General features: G+C 32.3%; 1 long non-coding RNA gene and 1 pseudogene across 1 annotated transcript in view; one reads left to right on the top strand and one right to left on the bottom strand.

The window, feature by feature from the left end:
* Positions 1 to 293: 293 nt before the first annotated feature.
* On the bottom strand, positions 294 to 6,176 carry LOC111987229 (RNA exonuclease 4-like; annotated as a pseudogene).
* Positions 6,177 to 12,636: 6,460 nt separating this feature from the next.
* Positions 12,637 to 15,973, top strand: part of LOC136066602 (uncharacterized) — a 28,270-nt gene continuing 24,933 nt past the window's right edge. The window contains exon 1 of the long non-coding RNA XR_010628126.1: positions 12,637 to 15,722. This is a non-coding gene — a long non-coding RNA (uncharacterized LOC136066602). The remainder of the gene's footprint in view (positions 15,723 to 15,973) is intronic.

The following is a 15,973-nucleotide window of genomic DNA, read 5'->3' as shown; positions in this document are numbered from 1 at the left end:
AATTGTTACATTCATATGATAATCAAATTGATTAATAGCTTTTAAACATGAAAGTAACACAACAGAACATTCTAAAACTGTCTGTTATTATATTTTATTTTATAAATATTTAGTTTTCAACTCTAAGTTGTCTTACATACATTTTACAGTTTCTATAAAAAACATAAATATATCTTATAAGAACTTCAGGGTAATTAAAATCTTCAAACATCCAGTTTTTCAAATCCAGCAATAAGATTCTCAAAAAATCTAGCAATAAAAACTTGTAAAATAAATTATTACTAGCTGTGATCTTAGGAAGTAAGAAGTGACTACTGAATTTATTAGGACATCCATCCATCTTATTGACAACTTCTGCAAGGGCAAAACTGCAGCTAAGTTCTGCACCTTCTGCAAATAACCCCAGAAAATTGTTCCAATTACTATTGAGAATTCTGGTGACCACTCCAAGGTACATTTGATGACTAACATAAACCTTTCTATAGAGAGGCCACACAGATTGTATAAATTAAATCACATAAAAATGAGAAAGATTAAGGACATCATCTTGGTTTTCTTTCCCCCGCATTTGCAGATGTTGGAATTCTGCCCTGTACAAGGAGCATTTCAGTGGAAAACAGAAATCTGTCAAGTGTTTACGACACCCTGTTGGGAAAAAAAATGTTAATTTACACAGCAAGTTCTTCATTTTTATTTTTCTTGTGGAAAGTATCAAACAATATTAACACCCTAGTAAGATCCCTCCGAATATGTAGAACTCCTACTATAGCTCCAACACCAATCTATTTCTAAGAATGGGCTACTTTGAAACTATATTACTCTCCAACCTCAATAAAATGTAATTAAAAAAATGATAGCCTTCCTTGCTCCGAGAAGATCAACAAGTCTGATAGATGAAAGTAATCAATTGCTATGGTTGAATTGCTTGGCTTGATTCCAGACACCAACACTTATAGTTTGGTCTTGAAATTTCATAAAGCTCATCTGGGCTCATCTACTCAAGTTCCTTAGCTCTTAAAGAATCAAATTTGCTGGTAACGTTTTGGGATTTGTAGGCATCAGTTGATATCTCACTAGCATCATTCGGATGATCTTGGGCACGCATTCTCTTGTACAATCTCATTGCAGACACACTATCTACATATGGATCATGAAAACTTTGTCTGGATATTGTACCTGAAAAATCAAAACATTGTGACCCTAAATATTAACTAAAACACTCACAAAGTTCTACTTTTTCAAACAAATAATAGTATCAATTCTATGTAAAGTGCATCATGGAGATCCCTAAACCAAATCATGGTTTCCTTATGAAGATTGCTATCATTCACATATAAATCAACTGTGCTCGATGAAGATTAAGTTGAATGAGTCAAGATTGATGTTTACCACAAGAAACATATTTCAAAGAGATAAAGAGACTCTTTCTTCATCCTTTCTTGAAGTCCCTTATAATCTTCCAGATAAGATTATTTTTGTTCTTTCTACTTTGTATGGGGACAAATATGTTTAGAATTTAAAAAAAAAAAAAAAATTCCCAACAACAACATCAGCATTATGATAGCAACATCAAGTGTTCCATGGGGCAAATATGCCAAAATTGTGGTTCCATTATATAACTAATATGAACATGTTTTAAGATATCAAGAAAGCAATACAAGCACAACACTAGTACAAGAAGTACAAAATTAAGTGTTATGACCAAGCTTCTTCAGATAAAAACCATTGAAAACCAAAGAGATTATTTAGAAAACCAAGGAAAACTCAAGATCATTATCAATAAAACAACCAAGAAGAACTTGCCCTAGATATTTATGGGTGAGGTACTTGAGTGAGTGGCAAACCAGATTTGTTTTCGTCAATGGAGGGTACTTTGCCGTATCCCTGCATTAAAAGAAACAAAATGGTAACCATCAAAAACTAACTTTAATCTCCAATAAAAATCTGCTGAGTGAAAGTATAGCGTAATGTGTTCCAACTTTCCAAAACTTGGAAGTTTGATTCAGAAACTTTGATCTTCATGCAAAGCTTTTAAGTCTAAATTGATTATATGCTAGTAAAACTACTTAGCTTCTCCAAAAATTTACAATGATCGAGGCCCAGCACTTCTAATTTTGGCTGAACTAAGAAAAAAGAAGTGGACTATCTGGCCCCTATGATATTGACCAAAAAGGAGTGATACCATTAATTTCAGAGAAACTTTGGGGCAAGCTAGAAATTATGGATGATATTTAAAAGGGAAGGGGGTAGAAGTATAATATTTATATGCTCGTATCAATCTTTAATCTTATATAGAGCTAAGATGTGTTGAAAGCAAATGAAGATTTTTTTTTTAAAGGATAATTTCCTATGTTTTCCATTACAATTGAAGAAAAATCCAGTCTTTGCTGCAAAACTTCAGTTCCATAAAGATAATGCAAATGTTGTTAATATTTTGAAATCCTATGACAAATTGATAATACTGTGATAACAAAAAAGAGACTCATTAAAGGTTATAAGAAAAAAAAAATAGACTCAATCGGAATACACTTTAAAGAAATAAAATGATTTTTTTTTTTAAAACAGACAATTAAATTGTTGGAGTAAAGGATCGTCAACAAGGGTGTTCTAGTTCCGCGGAGGCTGAGAGCACAGGGTGATTTGGGACTACGAGTGAGTGAGTTTCAAATTTTCGAGTGAGAGAGTGGAGTCTGAGAGAGTGGAGTCCGAGAGAGTTTGAAATTTTAGAGCGAGAGACTGGAGAGTGAGTCTGAGAGAGTGAGTGCCGTTTTAAGAAATTAAAAAGTTTGTAAATTTTAAACAGAAAGCGAGTTTTAAAAACTCGAGAGCTATAAAGCGAGTTTTTAAAACTCGCTTTCACGTGCTATGCACGTGGAAACATTTTAAACAGAAAGCGAGTTTTAAAAACTCGAGAGCTATAAAGCAAGTTTTTAACACTCGCTAAAAATTTTAAACAGAAAGCGAGTTTTAAAAACTCGGGAGCCATAAAGCGAGTTTTTGAAACTCGCTATCCACGTGCTATCCACGTGGAAAACTTTGTCCAGTCAGTAATTGAAAAATAAAAAAAACGAGTTTTCAAAACTCGAGATCTAAATAAAATCTCGAGTTTTATAAACTCGAGATGCTAATATTACATATTGTTTCGTAAGTGTATGGCTAACTCAATAACGTAATTCCCGTATTAACTAGTTCATATGGTGTAGCAGATAAGTAGTCCACTAAGTTGCCAGTTGCATATGCTGATCCTGGAGCAGAATATATGATATGACATAATAGTTTCATTCAATTATAACTGCAATCTTGTACATTTCTCAAGATGAAATTTTAAGATGCACTTGCTTCATAAACTAAGTCTGGCATCTAGAAAGAGTTTCTAATACCTCAAAAGGTTATCAGGATAATTCATTCTTAAGCAATCCAAATCATGCTCCAATGCATGCCCCACAAGAAGCCTAGCCTTTCCACCCTGCATCCTTGCCCTCACAATGGATTCTCCATTGTACAGAATTTGCAAAAAAATTTCTTGAAATAACTTTAGTGGCATGGCATCTCTTAGATGCTCTTCAGTTAACCCAGTTATTTCGTATCTGAAAATATTTATGGTGACATCTGAATTATAAGTGGGCCAATTCGTGATAATTCCTCCAAAGAAATCAAGGACGATATAGAGCATACAACTACCTGTAATTAGTAACAGGAATTTGAGGACGCACACGTGTGGAAAATCACATTCACATCTTCATCAATTAGACACACCAAAGCACAAAGGTCCAATGTTCCATCATCTCCACCTCCAACCATTTCACATCTAGGGCAATTGCTCCAGGACCTCTGCCATTATGGCTTACAACAATTAGGTCTGAATATGGCAATTTCATGGTTCCTTGAAACAGTTCAACACAAAGTATATGACCATTTGAGTTTGCATGTCTAGATACAATTGCTGTGATGAGTGTCTTTGATTGATCAATTGATCAAAGGAAAAGAGCATTCAGAAGTACCAGAAGATAATAAACTTTTAAATTTTGTAGGGGTGCTTGAAGTTCACACTCATCAACTTACTATAGGACTAGGTGCAAGTAGTCGGCAACTTCTCTTATGCTCACTGAGAGAAATGGGGCTATCAAAAACTTTCAAGCAAAGATTACAGCCTTGTTCAGAGAAGACCCTTGAACAATCTTCTTTTGGCAACGGACCTAAATGATACAGAACATATGAGATAAGCAACTTATGAGATAAACCCATACAAACATCTAATACTCTGGATCAGAATGCATATGAAATAATATCTCACCGATAACATGCTCCCTCAGTGATTCAAAAGATTTACAGTGCTTCAGACACACCCCGCATCTAGGCTGATGACTGAGTGGTATGAGACCTTCATGTGCTCAACAAGATGCTCCTTTTTGTTATACTGCTTGAAACAAGCAGAACATTTGTGCCTGTAAACAAGTGTGTCAAAAATCCTTCAATCATATGGAGCCAAGTCAATATATTACATAAGCAACAGACAAAATCAATCTCACAGCTATATCCTTCACTTGTTAACATCAATTTGTACAGTTTGTTAAGACATGTTCAAATTTGAGACATTATAACACAAGACATTAGAAGACAGAAGACTGAATAGTATCCACGCGGGGGAGTACTGCAATGCAAGAAAAAAGAATCAAAGGGTCTAGCCTCCAATAAGCCATTTTTCCTCAAAATACGATCAAACAACAGGAACCTCATTTTCCATCTTCAACTGGTGTTAAAGTGCCTCTTCAAAATTTGGGGTAGGTCTCCTACCAACCCGCCTCCCAGAAAGACATACGTCCCCGTGCATTGAGTATGACTTTCTTACAACCATTTTAACAAGTTTGGAAGTGCTAGTTGGATAACCCCTCAAAAACATGTGCACAGAAATACGAAATGTGAAATCTGAAATCAGCCACCATCAAATTGGCAGATAAATGAAAATTTTAAAACAACTAAAAACTCCTGATAGTTGTAAAGCCCTCACAATCTCAGTTTTCCTATTTATATGCAAGAACTATGGAATTTCATGATATTTGAATAAGAGGATGTTTGGTCCAAATAGGGGCTAACTTAATTATAGCAACATATGATATTGTTAGGGGGAGAGTTCCATTGAGATCTGGTTTACTTTAAAACATTACATCATGTAAATTTATTTTTACTTTTTCAAATAAAGCAATGAATAACAATATAAAATAAATAGATTAGATGTAGACTTGTAGTGATTTAATGAGATTCTCTAAGCAAGTTGAAAATATTTCGAGTTCTAAAATACTACTCTACCTCGGTGTGCTAAATACAGCAAGGACAGGCTCTAAGGCAGCAGCAACAATAGGAAAAAGGAAAACAAACCAAGCACAAAAGGGAGGGCCAATAGAATTGTAAAATTCTAAGATTAGCTCACTTCTATGTTCCTCACCTTTGATAAAGATTCTAAAACCTACAATTGACTATAATCTCAAATCTTTAAAATAAAATCTCTTGGACAGTGAAACATCATGAACAATTGGCAGTCTAAACGAAGAGGTAAAGAAAAATAAAAAATAAAAAGCAAACCAACTAGACAGTGGTGAGGCCGGAAGTGGTAGCTTAAGAAATCAGAGAAAGAGAGAGATAGAGAGATATAAAAGAGTGGAGGTGAGGGTGCCAAAAGCATGTACGGTCTGTGTTGCCTCTTTGGTGTCTCTGCCTAGATGCTGGTTTGGGAAGCTTGAGGGGGGCCAAAAGTATGTATGTTCTTTAAAAAGTTCAAATTTTTCAAGTCACCCGTGAAAGAATACCTCTACTATATATTTTTTTTTTTCAAAGATTTTTTTTTGGGGGGGGGGGAGGTCACCCTCGGCCCCAATGTGGCTCTACCACTACTCTCTCGCCACCACTACTGTTTGCAGCAAGTTAGCAACTTTTACAAACATGATTGTAACAAATCCTTGTCCACATATATAATGAAGGTCGAAGAGTGAGACTTTACACAACATCAACAACCAAGATAATCGTAAATACCATTTCCCAGTTTAAAATTTCAAGATCATAGAATCTTAGGTTTTAATACAAGTTACTTTAGAAATGTTTTCTATCTAGGCATGATGGATGGAGTCGCGATTTTTTAAGCATTAGTGACCATAGTACCTATTGATATCCACCTTTGCCATTGAAGGTCTAGCATCTGACACATCTTCACAACACTTGAGAGCCAAATTTAAAAATTTCACCACACAATACCAAGGCTATAAACAATAATCTTGTCTGTTAGTTTATGAGTTAAGAAATACACCGAATCAAGGTAACTCTACAAATTTAATTCAGAGAATATGAGAATAAAGAAATAAACATCATTTAAATCTCCAATTGCATACTATTAAGTTTATATCATCTAGTTTGAGTTACATTTATTTTTTTAAATTGTTGTATAAATTTATAATTTAAACAAATGGTTAATTGAAAAAAAAAAAAACCACCCTAAACTATGGGGATTGCCAATAACTAATAGCCCAATTGACACTTAATGGGATGAAGGCTATGGTTGTGGATTCAAAACCTATTGAGTACGTATAGAACTTACAAATCAATATAGTCTCAATGGGACAACTCATATATTATACTAAAGTTGGTATTTTGTGTGTGCATGGTGCATTAATATAGTTGTTAAGGTTAATGAATATTTTTTTGTGGCTAGCCAATATTGTTGTTCAAATTGTGTACCTATGTTTAATTGTGAATCTTATGTGAATACAATATTCAAATTGTGTACTTTTCCGGCCATCTTGTGTACTTTTACACCACCACATATTATTAGTCAATTGTGTCTAATTGACCAATTGTGTTTGAATGTAATAACCATTATGCCTACACTTATGATAACCATTTTACTTCAAATTGTTGCCAATCAGGTGCATTCATTGCAAATTCCAACAATCTCTTCAAGAGAACAAGAATTTGAATATGACTTTGAAACTTAAAAATTTTAATTGTACCAAAGAAATTGGGAAAATATAATGCATAATAAAAATAGTTAGAAGAATATGACAATTTCATAAAAGCACAATATCAATCAAAAACATAAAAATAATAATATTATATAATTGTAAAAATAAAGTGATGGAAATTATTTTTTGAAAATTTTGTAACATTTGGGGAGAGCAAATTATCTACAATAAAATTTAGAAAATAAATTATAGATATTTTGTATAAGTTTGTTACGAGTTTTTATTATCATAATAATTTCTTATAAGAAAATCAAGAATTTGAATAATTTATTTAATAAAAATTATACACACACACACATACACACATATATATATTGCTTGAAAATATAGTCAACCTTATGCAATTCATTTAAAAGTAATGAGGCTAAAACAAATGAGTAACTGTCATAAATATTAGATTTGTATATTCATAGTCTTAAGTCTTAGAAAGACTTTCATTTAAATTTAGCCGGAAATGTGAACTGAAATGCTATGTTAATGTGGCTCAACAAAAGTATAGCAACAATAAATATTATCCTTAAGATTTTAGATATTACGAATTTGAGATCTATATTTTTTGTAATAAATTTGGATTTAGAATAGGTACTCTCAAACCAAACATATCCTTTCCTTATATGTAAGTGCATAAAAATGGACTGAAGTGAACACAAATGGAATGAAGTGGACTGAATGGACAGAATATGACAGAATGGGAACGAGGTGGACCGAATAGGACCAAAAAAGAACCAATAAATAGATTAGGACCAAAGTGGACATATGGACCGAATAGGGTCATGGTGGACTGAAGAGGACCAATGTCAACTGAAGTAGACAGAATGAACGATATAGGACCAATATGGACCGAATAGAACCAAAGTGGACTAAATATGACCAATGTGAACCGAATAGGACTAAAGAGGATAGAATAGGACCAATTTGGACCGATTGGACCTAATAGGACGAATGTAGACCAAGTAGAACCAAAGTGGACAAGAGAAGAAAAAATGGACCTAATAGGATTGAAGTGGACCAAATAGGACTTTTGAATATTTATCATTTTTATTGCATTTCTAGGGCTCATATTTCTAGTTTATAATCTCCGTGTTGTTTTTTTTGACACATGGGTTGGGCCACACATTTATGGGTATCAGCCTGAATTCGGTTTGGGCCGAGCTCCATTCACCCACAGTCACATTCATTCATAACTCGCTAAATAGTTTTAGCGATTTTTTTTTTCGAAAGGAAAAATAAATAAATAAAGGGAAAGAATCACCTTTCAAGACCTTGGAAGTAGTGATTGGACACATAAAAGAATGTAAAATGATAAAACTAATAAATAAATAAAAACTCTTGATTTCTTTGAGTAAAGACAGATGATTTTTTTTTTAATTAGTAAAGATAGGAAATGTTAATGGCCATTAGACTATATATATATGTGTGTGTGTGTGGAGTAAATTACAAAAATCTTTCTTAAAGTTTTAGGAATGAAACTTCACCCCAAACCTTAACAAAAATGACACTCCTCTCCTTGAGTTTTGTAACAAATCAACACACAAATCATACCATTAGTAACATTATTGAAAAATATTTCAAAATTTGAAAATATTCCTTTGACCAAACTATATCAATGGTTAGTTAAGTTTTCTTTTCAGCCATTTTCCAGTCACTTTTAATGGCTATTTTTAGCAATCATATGCAAATTAATTTGGTTAGGAAGATGGAAAAATAGGAAGATATAAAAGTGAGAAGATACAAAATATTTTAGTTTTCCATCATGTATGTTTGGTAAAGAGGAAGGAAATGTGGAAGGGTAAAAAAATAAATATGAATTTCCTTTGTGTGGCTGGAAAGAATAATGAGAGGATTTAAAAAAATGGTTTAGTTGGATTTAATATATTGCTCGTATTACATTTATTAAAAAAAAAATGCTTTTCAAGCTTAGAAAGACTTTCATTTAAATTTAGCCGGAAATGTGAATGAAATCTAGTTTATGTGGCTAACAAAAGTATAGCAAAATAAATATTATCTTAAGATTTTAGATATTACGATTTAGAATCTATATTTTTTGTAATAAATTTGATTTAGAATAGGTACTCTCAAACCAAACATACTTTCCTTTATGTAGGTGCATAAAAATGACAAAGTGAACACAAATGGAATGAAGTGACATGAATGGACAAATATGACAAATGAGAGAAGGTGGAGAATAGACCAAAAAGAACCAATAATAGATTAGGACCAAAGTGGACATATGGACCGAATAGGGTCATGGTGGACTGAAAGGACCAATGTCAACTGAAGTAGACATGAACGATATAGGACAATATGGACCGAATAGTGGACTAATATGACAATGTGAACCAAATAGGACTAAGAGGATAGAATAGGACCAATTTGGACGATTGGACCTNATGTATGTTTGGTAAAGAGGAAGGAAATGTGGAAGGGTAAAAAAATAAATATGAATTTCCTTTGTGTGGCTGGAAAGAATAATGAGAGGATTTAAAAAAATGGTTTAGTTGGATTTAATATATTGCTCGTATTACATTTATTAAAAAAAAAAAAAAAAAAATAAACATATTTGGTCAAATGGGTTTCAAAGGGTAAAATCGTAAAAGCATTTATTATCCACTTTTTTTGCCTACTTTTCTTTCCAATTCATGGAGATAGAAGTTTGTGGGCCCGAGAAAAATCATTAATCCCATTTTCCATCCCCTCAATTTTCTCCCCTCAACTAAACAAAAGAAAACTCTCATTTTCTTTCCCCCATTTCACTCAAACTAAACATAATATTAAAGAAATCAATTTCATTTGACCAAAAAAAAATCAACAAAATATGATTTTTTTTTTGTTTTATTTTTCAATATGAAAGAAATAATCATGATAGTAATTATTATATTAAAAAAATATGGTAGACATTAATACACATTTATTATAATTATGTTTGTATTAATAAGAATTTATTATTATTAAAAAAATAATAATAATGAAGAGTTTAGCTCGGCTTGTTTACGGCCTTATTTTAAACTCAAAACTAAAAAGTTTAGCCCAAATATAATAAAATTTCATACTTTTCAACCAAAATTAAGAAAAATAAATAAATATTGAGCTAATCTTGAAAAGACAACCTACAAAAGAATCAATTTAAGGCCCAATTAGTCCAAAATGGAACGAAGATGACCAAAATTGACCGAGTGGACCAAATTAGACTGAAGTAGACTTAATTGGACAGAATGTCACCAAAATAGACCTAATTGGACCGAATAAGAATTGATTAATTTTTAGGGAGAACAAATTATGCTCAATAGATTTTAGAGAGAAATTATACATTATCTTACAATTATAAAATAATTAATTATTTTTCACGTATTGCATGAGTTTGCGACTAGTAATTGTAAAAATAACAACCAAAAAACCTACTCACAAAGTTAGATAGTGCCAAAAAGGGCCTTTGTGCACATCTTTTTTTTTTTTTTTAATAGGAAAAAGGGAAGAAATTGTAAAAAAATAAGAGGGGAAGAATTTTGTAAAACCGAGAGATGTGGAATTAAAAAAAGAAAAAGAAAACAAGTCAGTTTTAGTTTTAGTTTCGTAAAAAAGCCGAAATTTATTTATTTAAATGCACACATCCCAACGGCTCTCTCACCCTCTCTCTCCACATATCAAATTTGTAAAAACCCCAATGGCTTTCCCTCATTCTCTCTTTCCACAAATCCTTGAGTATAGGTCTCTCTCTCTCTCTCTCTCTCTCTCTCTCTTTGCCTTGGATTAGTTCGTATGGTTTATTTGTTGGAAAATATGGCTAAATAAACAAGTTTTGATTCAACAGTATAAATCCTAAAAATTAGCAATGACAAAAATAAATTGATGGAGTTAGAAAAATCTCACAAACTATAGAATCACGCAAAAAGTGTTATCCTTAAGAGTTCATTCGTGCCACTTGGAGTAGAACTCAATACGAATGACTCTCTTGGCTGAACAACCCTCCAGGATTAGACTATAGCAATTTCTTCAAGTTGGACGCACAACCAAGCAAGAAGAACCAAGAACAACCCTATCTGTAATTTACTGCATGTTTATTTTATTATTGGTGGATTAATATTATGGATCAATAGAAATCCAATATAATTGTAATAAAGCCAGAAAAAAAAATTCACAATTTTTTTAAAAAATAGGACCAACGTAGAACAAATAGAACCAAAGTGGACCTAAGAAGACAAAATAGACCTAATAGGACCAAATAAGATTTTTGAATAAATATCATTTTTATTGCATTTTTAGATTCATATTTCGAGTTTATGTTTTTTGCATTTTTTAACTCAAAACTAAAAGAATTAGCCCAAATAAAATAAAATTTCATACTTTTTAGTCAAAAAAAATTAAGAATAAAAGAAAGAAATCTATTATATTGATATTTAATGTTTGTAATGTTGTATCACTATAACATGATTATCTTTTTCAGCAAAGCAAATATTTAAAACATGGCTATAATATTTGATTACTATTATTTGATTATTTGTTAATTAGTTTCTTTCTTTTATAAATTAATTATAATACATGGTTTTAGGAGTTTACAACACCTCATTTCTTTCTTTTTCTTTTCACTCAAATTTCAAAAATCTCCCAATTTCCAACGGCTCTTTTCCCAAAAACTTTTCTCTCTCTCTCTCTCCACACCCCTTATAATATAAATTAATTCCTCTCTCCACCTCTTACACACACTCTCAGACTCTCTCTCTCTCTCACCGAGTCATGAAAAGAGAAGAAATTTTAGGGTTAGGGTTAGGGTTAGGATTTCGTGTGGTTTCGATTCTTTTTAGGGCTTCAAAATTTTCACTCAGGTAACCATTTCTCTCTCTCTCTTAATTTTTCGTTCTTTTGTTTATTTTTATAATGCTCTGTTTGGTTGCTGAGAAAATAAGGCGAGAAATAAAATGTGTTATTTACTTTCTTGGTGACTTTAGATAGCAAATTAGCAAATTTTGGGTTTGGTTTTGTTGAATTTTTTCATTTCCAGAGAAACTAAGAGAAAACGTGGGATTTGAAAACTGCATTTTCGTTTATTTTCCTTCGTTTTCTTGGCTAACAAACAGTGGGTTTTTGCTTTAGTGGGTTAGTTTGTGGTTATTATTGTTGGTGTTTGTGAAGTTTTTATGAAATAATTCACGGAAAATTTTGAATCTTGGAATGTAGGTGTTACTTTGAAACCCTAATTTTTGGAAAGTTGGGGTTTTTTTTTAAGTGCTGAAGTGATGGGTGACGAAGAGGGAACGAGCAATGGTGGTGGTACAGAGGGCACAGAAGGGTTTCACTACTTGAAAAGTGAAGCAATGAATAATAATAATAATAATAATAATAATAATAATTGTGTACGATTGTTCAATGAGGATGGTGATTATATTTCACAATCTTGTATATTTCTTCAACTTGTTTTTCTTTGAGCACCTTAATTATGGTTTAGGTTTTAGTGTAAAGGGTATAGGGCTTAGGGTTTCGCATTTAGGGTTTTAGATCCATACACCCATGCATTCATTTGTCATCACTTTGGTTAGACTATATTTTATGTTAACATGACCATGCATTCATATATCATATGTTCTCACTTACCCATATGTTTATGTGTTCTACTTTTCATCCCTTAGTTTGATTGTACATGTTCACATGCTTCTAAAATTTGACAAATAATTACTTGTCAAAAAAAAGATTGTCAAATGTCAATTTGTTAAGTTATCACTTTGTAATCATATAACCTTTATATCCCATTGTTCTCTTTGTGTCTTTTTGTATGAGAAAAAAGCGTAAAATGGAAAAATTGCTAATCAAACTTCTTGTTCTATTCTTTGGAATGAGATTAGTTGTAATTAATCAAGAATGCATTTTACTTTCCTAGCCATTGCCATGCAATCACACACTTAGCTATACTCTTTAATGTTATTTTCTAACATAAATTGCTCACATAGTGATGTATTTGACATGTCATCTGATAGGTAGATTATATGCGGTCACATGATCACATATCGATGCATTCATTTGTCATCACTTAGGATAGATTATATTCTATGCCCACATGTTCATGCACATCACATGCCCATGCATTCATTTATCATATGTTCTCACTTGCCCATGTGTTTATGCATTCTACTCGTCATCCCTTTGGTTGATTGTACATGTTCACTTGTTTCTAAAATTCGTCAAATGTCAAATTCTTTAGTTATCTATTTGTAAGTAAGCATTAAACCTTTATATCCCTTTGTTGTTTCTTTATGTGTTTTTGCTTGAGAAAAATGCTTTGATAGGAAAAAGTGCAAAACGAACTTGTTATGGTATGCTTTGGAATAAGGTTAGTTGTATTTAATTCAGGTATGCACTTTACTGTCCTAGCCAATGCCACACAATCACATGCATTACTATACTCTTTAATGTTATTTTCTAGAATAAATTGCTCAAATGCCCATGCATTGCACGTCATCTCATAGGATAGACTATATGTGGTCACATGTTCACCTATCCATGCATTCATTTGTCATCACTAAGGATCGATTATATTCTATGCTCACATGTTCATGCATCTCGCATGCCCATTCATTCATATATCATATGTTCTTACTTGCCCCTATGTTTATGCATTGTACATGTCAGCGCTTAGGTTGGTTTTATATGTTCTCATGAAAAGGATTTCCTACCAGGAAAATATAATTGTCAAATGATATTCTTCTCACTGTTTATAAACATTTAACCACTGTATCCCTCTGCAGTCTCTTTGTGTCTTTATGCTATGCTTTGGTATTTCAATTGACTTGATTTAGAGTTTCGTTCTTCCCCTGTTAGATGGCTGGGACCGCTGTTGGTAATGTTTTTTCGTCTCTTTTTTATTGAGTGTTAAATTTGATTTTGGTTTGGGTATTGTGGTTGGATTGGTTTTGATTAGGAATTTTGTTTTTTAAGTTGAGGTTTTTTTTTTTTTTTTTTCTTTTCATTTGTAATTGAGATTTTCTACTGCATTCCCCATATAATTTTGACTGCCCGTTTGAAGTTTTCATCAAATTTGATTCTTGGTTGATGTTTTCTGCTTTGAATGATGTTGAATCCGGATGAACTATGTACTTTAATTTTATTTTTCAATCTGTATGCTTTTTTCTTTATGTGTTTTTCCTTGCTGCTACTTATTAATTTATATAAGAAGATGTAGTTTATGCCTTACCGATTTTGGATATAAATATAATTTTTATGCATGGTTTTATGCCTAGCTTCGGGGTGGCTCTTTGCATGAGGAATTGTTACATCAATGGAACCAAATATTTTAGGCCTTAAGGACCCCAAATATCTTTTTATTATTGTTCTCTGGGCATTGTAAAGTTCTATAAATTTCTTGAAGGGATCCTCCTGTGCACTTTTGTGGGGTTGAGTTCCTCTTTTTTTGCAAGAAAACTTTTTAAGTATCACAAATATATATATTTTTTGATAGGTAAGAAAAAATATATTCAAAAACTGCTAGATGCGAAAAAGCACCAGCAAAACAAAAGTACAAAAAAGAAGGAAAAGCAAAGACATAAAAATCTTCAATTACAAAGAAAGAGAGCTAAGGAAAAGAGGAAGAGAGTCACTAGATGTGAGTCCCCAATCACAAAATTATAAATCCTATTAATGATCATATATGTCTTCTGTGTTGCTCTGATTAATATTCTTATCCTCATTCTTAAAACTTAAAACTGACTTAGTATTTTTAGAAAATTTTTCAGTTTAACAGTTGGCAATTAATATGGAGTTGTCTCTTGCATGAGGTGTAACTGGAGTTGTAAGTTTTGTTTATGGAATCTTCTTTCGTATTGTCAATATCGCTGATGTAATTTCTGTTTGTAAAATCTTCTTTGGTAGTGTCAATCTTCTTTGATAGTCTCAGTATATTGAGGGTTTGAGTTCTTGTATATTTCTTCAACTTGTCTTTCTTTGAGCACCTTAAATTTTTACCCAGCTTGACTGTTTTTGTTTGTTTGTTTGTTTTTTTTGTACTTTTATTTTTATAAGTAAGTTATTCCTTACTGAATTATAGTTCATTGATTAATATGAGCATTCTAAAATCTGATCCTCTCTCTCTTTCTCTCTCTTCCTGAATGCTCTAATTTATCCTTTAATAGAAAGTGGTTCAATAACTGAAAAAAAAAAAAAACACTTCCTGGAATTCAAGAAAAGGGTTTGAAGATTTTCTCTTGAAAGTGACTGCCAGATTTGAACAGTAACAAGATTTTTCTCGGCGAAGGGGTTTTCCATGCCGCTGCTGGTACGGAAGCCGAGGCTGATCATTTAGACTGATGGGTTTTTTTGTGGTTTCATATAGTTTAGGCTAATGAGTTTTTTTTGTGCTTTCATAGCCAATTTTTTACTGATTTTGTTGCTAATTGTGATTTTTTATTATTATTCTATATATTTGAACATATTTTGGCACTTACTACATATGACATGATTATCCAACATATGTTTTCATTTGCACTATATATTGTTTTGCATGCGCTAGATCTATTATGTTTGCAACTTGATGCTTTTGTGCCCTTGACTACCAATTGTTCCATTGGTTTCCTTCAAATTACTATTAGGTACTGGGATACAAGGCAGTTAAATCCTGTGCATACTCAACAACTCCCTGACTGCTGTTATTCCTTTACTGTGCGGCATCCCCTGATGGTTGTTGGCACTGTAGATCACAATCTGATAGTTTTCAACTTGCAGAACCCTCAGGTAACATTCTCATCTAATGAAATGAACCAATAATGATTTTCTTGCATCTTTCTTTGACAATCAGATGCTTCATTATTACAAAACAACATTTTGTAAGACTGGCAGTAATGTTTCGCACTTGAAGTTTGACCAAGGTTGAGAACTTTTTTTTGTCTACTTTTGATATGTAGATCTAGGCTTCTAGAATGTGATCATGTAAGGGTATCTGCACGGTATTAGGGGATATCAACTTCTAGCTTTAGCTTATTGGA

The sequence above is a fragment of the Quercus suber genome, unplaced genomic scaffold (assembly GCF_002906115.3).
Source record: "Quercus suber isolate HL8 unplaced genomic scaffold, Cork oak 2.0 scaffold_40, whole genome shotgun sequence".
NCBI classification, from domain to species: Eukaryota; Viridiplantae; Streptophyta; class Magnoliopsida; order Fagales; family Fagaceae; genus Quercus; species Quercus suber.
This window is presented reverse-complemented; position numbering and strand designations above follow the sequence as displayed.